This window comes from Budorcas taxicolor, chromosome 1 (assembly GCF_023091745.1).
Source record: "Budorcas taxicolor isolate Tak-1 chromosome 1, Takin1.1, whole genome shotgun sequence".
NCBI lineage: Eukaryota > Metazoa > Chordata > Mammalia > Artiodactyla > Bovidae > Budorcas > Budorcas taxicolor.
The window spans coordinates 76,629,612-76,641,412 of NC_068910.1; the positions used below are offsets into that span (position 1 = coordinate 76,629,612).

The 11,801-nt window shown below is 38.5% G+C and overlaps 1 non-coding gene across 1 annotated transcript; it reads left to right on the forward strand.

Moving 5' to 3' along the window:
• The first annotated feature begins 336 nt into the window (after window positions 1–336).
• Window positions 337–408, forward strand: TRNAS-GGA (transfer RNA serine (anticodon GGA)). The gene has a single exon. It is a non-coding gene; the product is annotated as a tRNA-Ser (tRNA).
• The last annotated feature ends 11,393 nt before the right edge of the window (window positions 409–11,801 follow it).

Consider the following 11,801-nt stretch of genomic DNA (forward strand, 5'->3'; position numbering starts at 1 on the left):
AAGTTGAAGCCAATGTTCATCTATGATTTCAGGAATCCTATGGTGGCTTCCCTTGTAACTCAGTCGGTAAAGAGTCTGCCTGCCTTGCAGGAGACCCAGGTTTGATTCCTGGGTCGGGAAGATACCCCTGGAGAAGGAAATGGCAACCCATCTCATATCCTTGCCTGGAGAATCCCATGGACAGAGGAACCTGGAGGGCTACAATCCATGAGGTCACACGAGACGGACACAACTTAGTGACTCAACTACCACCACCACCATGCTAAATCTACTCAGTATCTGTTTCTAATGGAAAAAACAAAGCCTATATGACAGCACATCTGTTCAAAATATGGTTCCTTGGTGGCTCAGAGGTTAAAGCGTCTGCCTGGAATGCGGGAGGCCCAGGTTCGATCCCTGGGTTGGGAAGATCCCCTGGAAAAGGAAATGGTAACCCACTCCAGTACTCTTGCCTGGAGAATCCCATGGAGAGAGGAGCCTGGTAGGCCACAGTCCATGGGGTCGCAAAGAGTCGGACATGACTGAGTGACTTCACTTTCACTTTCTTACCAAACATTTTAAGCCCACTGGTAATAGCTACTGCTCAGGAAAAAAAAAAAAAAAAAAAAAAAATTCTTTCAAAAAAATTACTGCTTGATTGACAACGTGCCTGGAACCCTAAGAGTTCTGATGGAGATATGCAATGAAATTAATGTTGTTCTCATAATTGATAACAGTGGGTTTCCCCCATAGCTCAGTTGATAAAGAATCTTCTTGCAATGCAGAAGACCCAGGTTTGATTCCTAGGACGGGAAGATCCCCTGGAGAAGGAACTGACAAACCACTCCAGTATTCTTTCCTAGAGAATCCCCATTGACAGAGGAGGCTGGCAGGCTACAGTCCATGGGGTCGCAAGAGACAGACACGACTGAGTGACTAAAGTGCTACCGTAGTTGATAACACAACATCCATTCTGCAATCCAAGAATTAATTTTGACTTTCAAGTCTTAAGAATTAATACATACATTTCATAAGGTTGTAAGCTACTCTAGATTGTAATTCTTCTTTTTTGAGTATAATTTTATGTATTTAGCTGTTTTTGGCCATGCATGGTCTTTGTTGCTGGGTGCAGGCTTTCTCTAATTATGGCTAGCAGGGGCTACTCTTGTGGTGTACAAGCTTCTCATTGCAGTGGCTTTTCTGGTTGCAGAGCTCAAGCTCTAGACACAGCCTCCGTACTTGTGGTTTATGGGCTCTAGAGTGTGAGCTTAGTAGTTGTGACACAAGGGCTTAGTTACTCTGTAGCATGTGGGATCTTCCTAGACCAAGGATTAAGCTGGTGTCTCTGCATTGCAAGGTAGACTCTTATCCACTGGACCACGAGGGAAGCCCTAGATTATGATTCTACTTACTGATGGATCTGGCAAAGTAAATTGAAAGCCTCTAGAAAGGGTTCACCATTCTAGATGTTATCAAAAGCATTCATAATTCATAGGAAGAAGTTAAAACCTCACTATTAGCAGAAGTGTGAAAGAAGTTAATTCCAGGCCACATGGATAATTTTGAGGGATTCAAGAATGGTAGAGGCAGTAACTGCAGATGTGGTGAAAAGAGCAAGAAAACTAGAATTAGAAGGGGAATCTGAAGACGTGACTGAATTGATGCAATCTCATAACAAAATTTTGATGCTGAATAGTTGCTTCTTATGAATGAGCAAAGAAAATGGCTTCTTGAGATGAAATATATCACTGGTGAAGATGCTGTGAAAATTGTTGAAGTGGTAACAAAGGATTCAAAATATTACTTAAACTTAATTGATAAAGCAGGAGCACAGTCTGAGAAGACTGATTCCAATTTTGAAAGAAGTTCTGCTGTGGATAAAATGCTATCTACCAGCACTCCATGCTATGGAGAAATTATTTGTGAAAAAGTCAGTTGATGTGGCAAATTTTACTGTTGTCTTGTTTCATGAACTTGTCACAGCCAGCCTGGCCTTCAGCAACCACCATCCTGACCAGTTAGTAGCCATCAACATTGAGACAAGACCCTCCACCAGCCAAAGGACTATAATTCACTGAATGCTCAGATGATTGCTAGAATTTTTCAGCAATGAAGTGTTTTTTAAGTTACACATGTACATCTTTTAGATATAATGCTATTTCATACTAAACATGTGTGTGTGTGTGTGTGTGTGCGTGTGAGTGTGCATGCTCAGTTGTGTCCAACTCTTTGCAGCCCCATGGACTGTAGTCCACAAGGCTCCTCTGTCCATGAGATTTCCCAGGAGATAATACTGGAGTGGGTTGTCATTTCTTTCTCCAGCAGATCTTCCCATTCTTAGTATTGAATGCTCGTCTCTTGTGTCCTCTGCATTTGCAGGAGGATTCCTTACAACTTGAGAATCTACTCATATCTATTGTACCACCAGGTAAGTCCTCTTGCCTAATGTATCTTTACATCCATCTGGTCTGGCCACCTCTTATTACTAAAGTCAAACCTGTGTTGTGTCTAACATCCCACTACAAGTTCAGTCATACAGCACAGAGTTCTTTGGTCAGGTCAGATTCTCATTTGTGAACTTTTGCCATACAGAATGCCTCCATCCCTTAGATTGGTTAGCTTTACTCTAACGTCAGGTCTCATCTTGGAGAAGGCAATGGCACCCCACTCCAGTACTCTTGCCTGGAAAATCCCATGGACGGAGGAGCCTGGTAGGCTGCAGTCCATGTGGGTCACTAAGAATCAGACATCACTGAGTGACTTCAGTTTCACTTTTCACTTTCATGCATTGGAGAAGGAAATGGCAAGCCACTCCAGTGTTCTTGCCTGGAGAATCCCAGGGATGGGGGAGCCTGGTGGGCTGCCATCTATGGGGTCGCACAGAGTGGGACACGACTGAAGCGACTTAGCAACAGCAGCAGCAGGTCTCATCTCCTCTAGGAAGCCTTTTTGGCTGTACACTCTTCTCCTTTAAGTATAGGTTAAGTGAGTGCCTTATTTGCCCTCATGGAATTCTGGTTTTGTAATTTTGTTACAACTACAGTATAGTATAAATGAAACCTTTATATGTCCTGGGGAAAAATAGCAAAATATTGTGTGACTTGCTTTATTGTGATTTTCATGTTACTGCAGTGGTTTGAAACCAGACCCACAACATATTTGAGCTATGCCTGTATACATTCTTTTCAAGCATATTTGGGACATTTACTCAGAATAAATCAAATGTTACCTCACAAAACATATATTAGCAAATTTAGGATGATTAAAATCATGCTAAATAAATGTTTCTGAAAAAAAATCACAAATATATAGAAATTTAATGTACTGTCTTTAAAAACCAGTGAGCCAAGGAAGAAATCCAAAGGAAAATAGGAAATATCTTGAGACAGTGAAATTGCAGCTTACCAAAACTTGTGAGATGCAGCAAAGTTTATAGTAATAAATGCCAACATTAAAAAGCAAAAAAACAAAACAAAACAAAAAAACCCTCAAATAAATAACTACAATCTAACAGAAGTAGGAAAATAAGAGCAAAATAAGCCCAAACTTAGAAAAATGGAGGGAAAAAATAGTATAGCAGAAATAAATGAATAGAAAAGTAATTTAAAAATGGACTGAATTTTTTTATAAAGATTAAAAAAAATTTGGCACACATTTAGAAAAGTTAATGAAAAAAGACATGACTCAAACAATATTAGAAATAAAAGAGGACATATACAAATGGTAAATAAATTAAAATTTAAAAATTTATAAGACACTACTCTGAACAAATATATCACAACTAAATACACAGTCTAGAAGAAACAAATAAATTCACAAAAACATACACCCTACCAAGGCTGAATATAAAGAAATAGAAATACTTTATACAGATTTTTTCAGACCTACAACTAGTAAAGATTTGAAATCAGTATTCCACCTTCCCTCTCCCCACCTCCAGTAAATTCCAGGACCACGTGGTTTACTGGTGAATTCTACCAAAAATTTAAAGAAAAACGAATGCCAATCATTCTCAAACTCTTCCAAAATTTAAGGAGAATGAGACACTTCCAAACTTATTGTACAAGACCAGCTGATACAAAGACCAATTAATACAAAGACCAACTGATATCAGATATGACTGATATTCATCCTGATAGCAAACCCAGATAAAACCACTCAAGAAAACTACAGACAATGTCCCTGATAGATATTGAATTCAAGTTACAGTAGTCAGATTTCATGCATTTATCTTAACATCCAAGATATTTGATATCTTGGCTAATAACTGGATTCATCTGCATATTTTTGGTCACTGAATCTTAGCTCACTGTCAATGACCTGGCCATCTAGCCAGACAAAGGCAGCAACAGAATTTCCATATGTTAGTTTTCCCCATTGAGGGAAAGAAATCTGGGATTTTTGTGCATCATAAATGCCCATAATATAAATCAAATTCTCACATGTCTCTTCACATAATGAAGCCACACTAAGAGTTCTTATTGTTTTTCAGTGGTTAAGTCATGTAAGAGTTCTTATTAAGACATTCCCTAGCTTCTTTGGAGTTGTAGACATCATTGATAGTGATCAAGATTCTTATTTCACTTAACAAAATACACAATGCTGGACACATGTATTTGTCAGGGTTCTCCAGAGAAATAGAAAAATAATAATAATTTCTGTATTTCTGTGTGTGTGTGTATATATATATGACATTATAAGTGGTGATTATGGAGTTTGGCAAATCTACAGATTTGCAGAGTGAGTCAGCAGATCTAAAGATCCTGCAGAGTCAAAGATATAGTTCCAGTCTGAGTTCAAAAGTACAAGTATCAGAAGAGCTGATGGTATTTCAATCTGTGGTCAGCATGCTCAAGACCCAGGAAACACTGCTATTTCAAGTTGAGTGAGAAAGGCAGGGGGACTGTGAAGAAAGCTGAGCGCTGAAGAATTGATGCTTTTGAACTGTGGTGTTGGAGAAGACTCTTGCAAGTCCCTTGGACTGCAAGGAGATCCAACCAGTCCATCCTAAAGGAGACCAGTCCTGTGTGTCCATTGGAAGGACTGATGCTGAAGCTGGAACTCCAATACTTTGGCCACCTCATGCAAAGAGGTTGACTCATTGGAAAATACCCTGATGCTGGGAGGGACTGGGGGCAGGAGGAGAAGGGGTCGACAGAGGATGAAATGGTTGGATGGCATCACTGACTCGATTCACATGAGTTTGGGTGAACTCCAGGTGTTGGTGAGGGACAGGGAGGCCTGGCGTGCTGTGATTCATGGGGTTGCAGAGAATGAGATCACTGAGAGACTGAACTGAGAAAGGCGGGCAGAAAGTCAATCTCCAAGTATGAAGGCCTTCAGGAAGGAGATTTTTCCCTTATCTTTGGAAGAGTTTGTTGTTTTGTCCTATTCATAGTAGTAGTAGTTTGTCGCTCAGTCGTGTCCGACTCTTTGCGGTCCCATGGACTGTAGCCTACCAGGCTCCTCAGTCCATGAGATTCTCCAGGCAAGAGTACTGGAGTGGGTTGCCATTTCCTTCTCCAGGGGATCTTCCCGACCCAGGGATCGAACCCGGGTCTCCCACATTGCAGGCAGACGCTTTAACCTCTGAGCCACCAGGGAAGCTGTGACTAATTGGATGAAGCTCACCCACAACATGCAGGGTAATCAGCTTTACTCAGTCTACCAATTTAAATGTTAATCCCATCCACAAACACCCTCTTTGAAACACTCAGGATAATGTTTAAGCAAATATGTAAGCACTTCATGACCCATTCAAGTTGGCACTTACAATTCACCATCACAGACGACAACCAAAGGATTCAGTCAAAATTCTTAGTTCCTTACTGGTCTTGTCAGTTTAGTTGCTCAGTCATGTCCAGCTCTTTGTGATCCCATGGGCTGCAGCACACAAGGTTTTTCTGGTCTCATTAGAGTGTCATAATGGCTTACTTTAGCAAGTAAAATACAATAAAATAAATCACGGGATATTTTAGTCAAACATTGGGATAAGTTGTAATTGAGTCTGAATTCATTTTTGCTGAATTGATAACAATGTTCATGCCCCAAACTCCCTCTTTCTCTTCCATTCCACACTTTGTCAAGTCAAAAATACAACCTGGCTCCATACCCTGGTAGGAAGCTCAAATAATGTGAACCACGTACTAAATACACAGGAGCCATCATCCTCTCCCCAACAGTAATTGCAGTAAAAGGTAAGGTAATAATCTCTCCATGTTTTCACAAGCCATTTCCAGACCTGCTGGAAACCTGTGATACTATTTCCAGAAAACCTTATCATATGAGAAATATGACTTGATATTTCTGTGATGCATGTGTGACATCATCAGTTTAGATCAGTTCAGTTCAGTTCAGTCACTCAGCTGTGTCAGAAATTTGCGACCCATGGACTGCAGCATGCCAGGCTTCCCTTTCCATCATAAATTCACTGATCTTGCTCAAGCTCATGTCCATCAAGTTGGTGATGCCATCCAACCAACTCATCCTCTTTTGTCCTCTTCTCCTCCTGCCTTCAATCTTTCCAAGCATCAGAGTCTTTTCAAAGGAGTCAGTTGTTCGCATATGGTGGCCAAATTATTGGAGTTTCGGCTTCAGCATCAGTCTTTCCAATGAATATTCAGGACTTATTTCCTTTAGGATTGACTGGATTCATTTCCTTGCAGTCCAAGGGACTCTCAAAAGTTTTCTCCAACACCACAGTTTGAAAGCATCAACACTTTGGTGCTAGGGTTTCTTTATAGTCCAACTCCCACATCCATACATGAGTACTGGAAAAGCCAGAGCTTTGACTAGATGGGCTTTTGTTGGCAAAATAATGTCTCTGATTTTTAATATGCTGTCTAGGTGGGTCATAACTTTTCTCCCAAGGAGCAAGCATCTTTTAATTTCATGACAGCACCCACCATCTGCAGTGATTTTGGAGCCCCAAAAAGCAAAGTCTGTCACTGTTTCCATTTTTTCTCCATCTATTTGCCATGGAGCAATGGGGCTGGATGCCATGACCTTAGTTTTTTGGATGTGGAGTTTTCAGCCAGCTTTTTCACTCTCCTCTTTTACTTTCATCATAAGGCTCTTTGGTTCTTCTTCACTTTCTGCAATAAGGGTAGTGTCTCCTGTGTATATGAGGTTATTAATATTTTTCCCAGCAATCTTAATTCCAGCTTGGGTTTCATCCACCTTGGCATTTCCCATGATGTACTCTGCATATAAGTTAAATAAGCAGGGTGGCAATATACAACCTTGACCTACTTCTTCACCAATTTGGAACCAGTCTTTTGTTCAATGCCCAGTTCTAACTGTTGCTTCTTGGCCTGGAAACAGATATCTCAGGAGGCAGGTAAGGTGCTCAGGTATTTCCATCTCTTGAAGAATTTTCCACAGTTTGAGGCAATCTATACAGTCAAAGGCTTTGGTGTAATTGATAAAACAGAAGTAGATATTTTTCTGGAATTCTCTTGCTTTTTATGGTCCAAAGGCTGTTGGCAATGTGATCTCTGGTTCCTCTGCCTTTTCTAAATCTAGCTTGAACATATGGAAGTTCTTGGTTCACATAATGTTGAAGCCTGGCTTGGAGAATTTTGAGCATTACTTTCCTAGCATGTGAGATGAGTGTAATTGTGCAGTAGTTTGAACATTCTTTGGCATTGCCTTTCTTGAGGAATGGAATAAAAACCAACCTTTTCCAGTCCTGAGGCCACAGCTGAGTTTTCCAAATTTCCTGGCATATTGAGTGCAGCACCTCACAGCCTCATCTTTTAGGATTTGGAATAGCTCAACTGGAATTCCATCACCACCACTAGCTTTGTTCATAGTGATGCTTCCTAAGGCCCACTTGACTTTGTATTACAGGATGTCTGGCTCTAGGTGAGTAACCACATCATTGTGAAGATCTTTTCGTACAGTTTTTCTGTGTATTCTTGCCACCTCTTCTTAATATCTTATGCTTTTGTTAGGTCCATACCATTTCTGTCCTTTATTGAGCCCATCTTTGCATGAAATGTTTCCTTGGTATCTTTAATTTTTTGAAGAGATCTCCAGCCTTTCCCATTCTATTATTTTCCTTTTTTTTTTTTTTTTTTGCACTGATCACTGAGGAAGGCTTTGTCACCTCTCCTTGCTATTCTTTGGAACTCTGCATTCAAATGGGTATATCTTTCCTTTTCTCCTTTGCTTTCCACTTCTCTTCTTTTTACAGCTCTTTGTAAGTCCTCCGCAAACAACCATTTTGCCATTTTACACTTCTTTTTCTTGGGGATGATCTTGATCCCTGCCTTCTGTACAATGTCATGAACCTCTGTCCACAGTTCTTCAGGCACTCTGTCTATCAAATCTAATCCCTTGAATATGTTTGTCACTTCCACTGTATAATCTAAGGGATTTAATTTAGGTCATACCTGAATGGTCTAGTGGTTTTCCCTACTTTCTTCAATTTAAATCTGAATGTGGCAATAAGGAGTTCATGATCTGAGACACAGTCAGTTCCAAGTCTTGTTTTTGCTGACTTTATAGAACTTCTCCATCTTTGGCTGCAAACAAGATAATAAATCTGATTTCGGTATTGACCATCTGGTGATGTCCATGTGCAGAGTCTTCTCTTGTGTTGTTGGAAGAGGGTGCTTGCTATGACCAGTGCATTCACTTGGCAAAACTCTGTTCACCTTTGCCCTGCTTCATGCTGTACTCCAAGGCCAAATTTGCCTGTTACTCCAGGTATCTCTTGACTTCCTTCTTTTGTATTCCAGTCCCCTATGATTAAAGGGACATCTTTATTACTGTTAGTTCTAGAAGGTCTTGTAGGTCTTCATAGAATTGTCCAGTTTCAGCTTTTTCAGTATTATTGCTTGGGCAGACTTGGATTATCGTGGTATTGAATGGCATGCCTTAATAACAAACAGAGACTATTCTGTCATTTTTGCGATTATACCCAAGTACTACATTTTGGACTCTTTTGTTGACTATGATGGCTACTCCTTTCTCCTCTAAGGGATTTTTGCCCACAGTATTAGATATAATGGTCACCTGAATTAAATTTGCCCATTCCAGTCCACTTTAGTTCACTGATTCCTAACATATTAGTTGAGATATCTTTTTAGATATCTGAACTAAGTTTTAGGTCACAGGTTATTCTTCCCTCACAGGTTGATCACAAAATTTTTCTCACTTCTGTCTTTCTATAATATCATATGATACCTATTTTTAACCTAGAAATCTTGCCCTTGTATTAACAAAAATTGACCATGCAACCAAGGACAAAGAAGAAGGTGCAAGGAGATGGTAGGAGAGGCCCAATCATAATAAAATTGAATCCCATACCCAACAGGTGGGTGATTCATGAACTAGAGAACAATAATATCAAAGAAATTCTCACACTGTTTTGAAATTTCTAGGCCCCCATGTATATGTCCATGTATACAAGGCTTAAAGTAGGACCTTATAAAATTGACATGACGTGGCTGTACCATGCACCTGAAAGCCATGATACTCAGAGACAAAAGATTATCCAAAAGTAAAACTAATATGAAGCATATATGACTAAATATATACTGCCTTTCTTCAAGTGATATGGTAAAAGAAATTATGTATGTTTGTTAGATATGCAGCCTCCTTGTATAACCTATAAATTAAACTCCCCCAATCCTCTTGCTTGGAAACGCATGCCATTGTGTCATAATATAACAGCAATTAGTATTTGCTTTATTCCTATCTTTGTGCCATATTATTAAATTGTATCCAGAAAAAATAAAACACATAATGGATTTTATTAAAGAGTATATATAATAGTTATGGTAAACGATTAAATAATAAAGGGGGTTCAGATTAAACACCTAAAATAAGGTAAAATTATAGAGCAGTCTTGTTGCACTCATTATCAAGTTAAAAATGCATTCCAAAACAGACCTCCTATTTTTTTTTTCCCCTTTGAGAAGTACAGACTATATAGGTCAGGTAGTCAAGCAAAATCTCCCCAGCAGGATATACAAATTTGAAATCTTTCAAAAGGCAATGTTTTTATTCCCCTTAATTAGGCAATTAATTGTACTGGCATTTATAGGCTGCATGTGGTGAAAGAAAAAGAGATAAAGAAAAGCAGTAAAATCAAATATTTCAATTTTGCTTTAAAGGTCATTGAATGATATGACCTAACTTACAAGTATTTAACTTGAAATAAAGAAGTCAGGAAACAAATTAGCTGAGTAACTCAAGTGGTGAAGTTTGCTACTTTTACTAGAACTCAAAAGATTTTCTTTTTATGAACTCACTAGTATGTCTAAATAAATGATCTCTTTGTAAGTGTCTTGAACTAAAGTTTTTTACTATTTCTCTATATATGTATCATATTTAATATTTAGCTTCTCTTTTATTATACAAAATAAAAAGTTAAAATAATAGTTTCTTTCTCTTATATAACAAGAAAATATGTTTCAAATAATATAAATATGCATATGCAAGCTTAAGTGTTATGTTCTTTAAGCAGAATTAATTTATATGCTAAAAACATCAATATTTACTAAATCTTATTAATCAATTTCATGTACATATTCTAGATGTTATTAGGATTATTGCTTTAAAAAAATATTTATTTATTTTGGCTATACTGTGTCTTCATTGCTGTGCCCGGGCTTTCTCTAGTTGCAGAGAGCTGGAATTACTCTCTAGTTGAGGTACACAGGATTCTCATTCAGAAGCTTCTCTTCTGGAGTATGAACTTTAGGTGCACAGATTTCAGCAATTGCAGCATGTGGGCTCAATAGTTGCAATGTACAGACACTAGGACACACAGGCTTTAATAGTTTTGGCACATAGGTTTAGTTGCTGCACAGCATATGAGATCCTCGTATACCAGGGACTGAAACCATGTACCCTATATTGGGGCTACCCTAGTAGCTCAGACGGTAAAGCATCTGCTTGCAATGCAGGAGACCTGGGTTTGATCCCTGGGTTGGGAAGATACCCTGGAGAAGGAAATGGCAACCCGTTCCAATATTCTTGCTTGGAGAATTCCATGGACAGAGGAGCCTGGTAGGCTACAGTCCATGGGATCGCAGAGTCAGACACAACTGAGCGACTTCACATTGGTAGGTAGATTCTTATTTACTATATCACCAGGGGAATCCAAGGATTACTATCATACTGAAATAAATAATGAAAAAAATGTTTTTTTAATTTATATAGATAATTCAGAAGAATACATTACAGAATTTTGAGTATCATATAAAATAGCTTAAGTGTCTTATAGAAAAGATAGATAATACATACATTTTCTATGAAAGCCTCAATAGGATACAAAGGACCCATACAAATATATTTATTACATATTAAGTCATATGGAAATTCTGAATAAATTCTCAAAAAGTAAAATATATACTGAAAACATATAATAAAGCTAGGAAATAAAAAAGAAAAAGTGATAGGATCTCCTTCTTTAAGTATTAATAAAATCTAATTTAAGTGGTAATATATTTTTAAAATTTAAGATACAACAATGATTACCATGGCAGAAATTGCCATTTATCTCCCAATTTGGATTCTAAACACATATATAAATGGAAGTTTGAACGGACTCCCTGCTCAGCAACTGAAGACTATATCTGTAGTCTCTCTTCCAGGTATATATGAATTTAGGTGTAGATTCAGACCCTTATAAGTGAACAGAATATTCAAGCCACCATCTTTTGGAATGAATCAAGTGTGCAAAGTATTTAACAAGCCAGTTTTTCATAAAACTAAATATAAATATAAATATTATTCAGTTCAGTTCAGTCACTCAGTCGTGTCCGACTCTCTGTGACCTCATGAATCGCAGCACGCCAGGCCTCCCT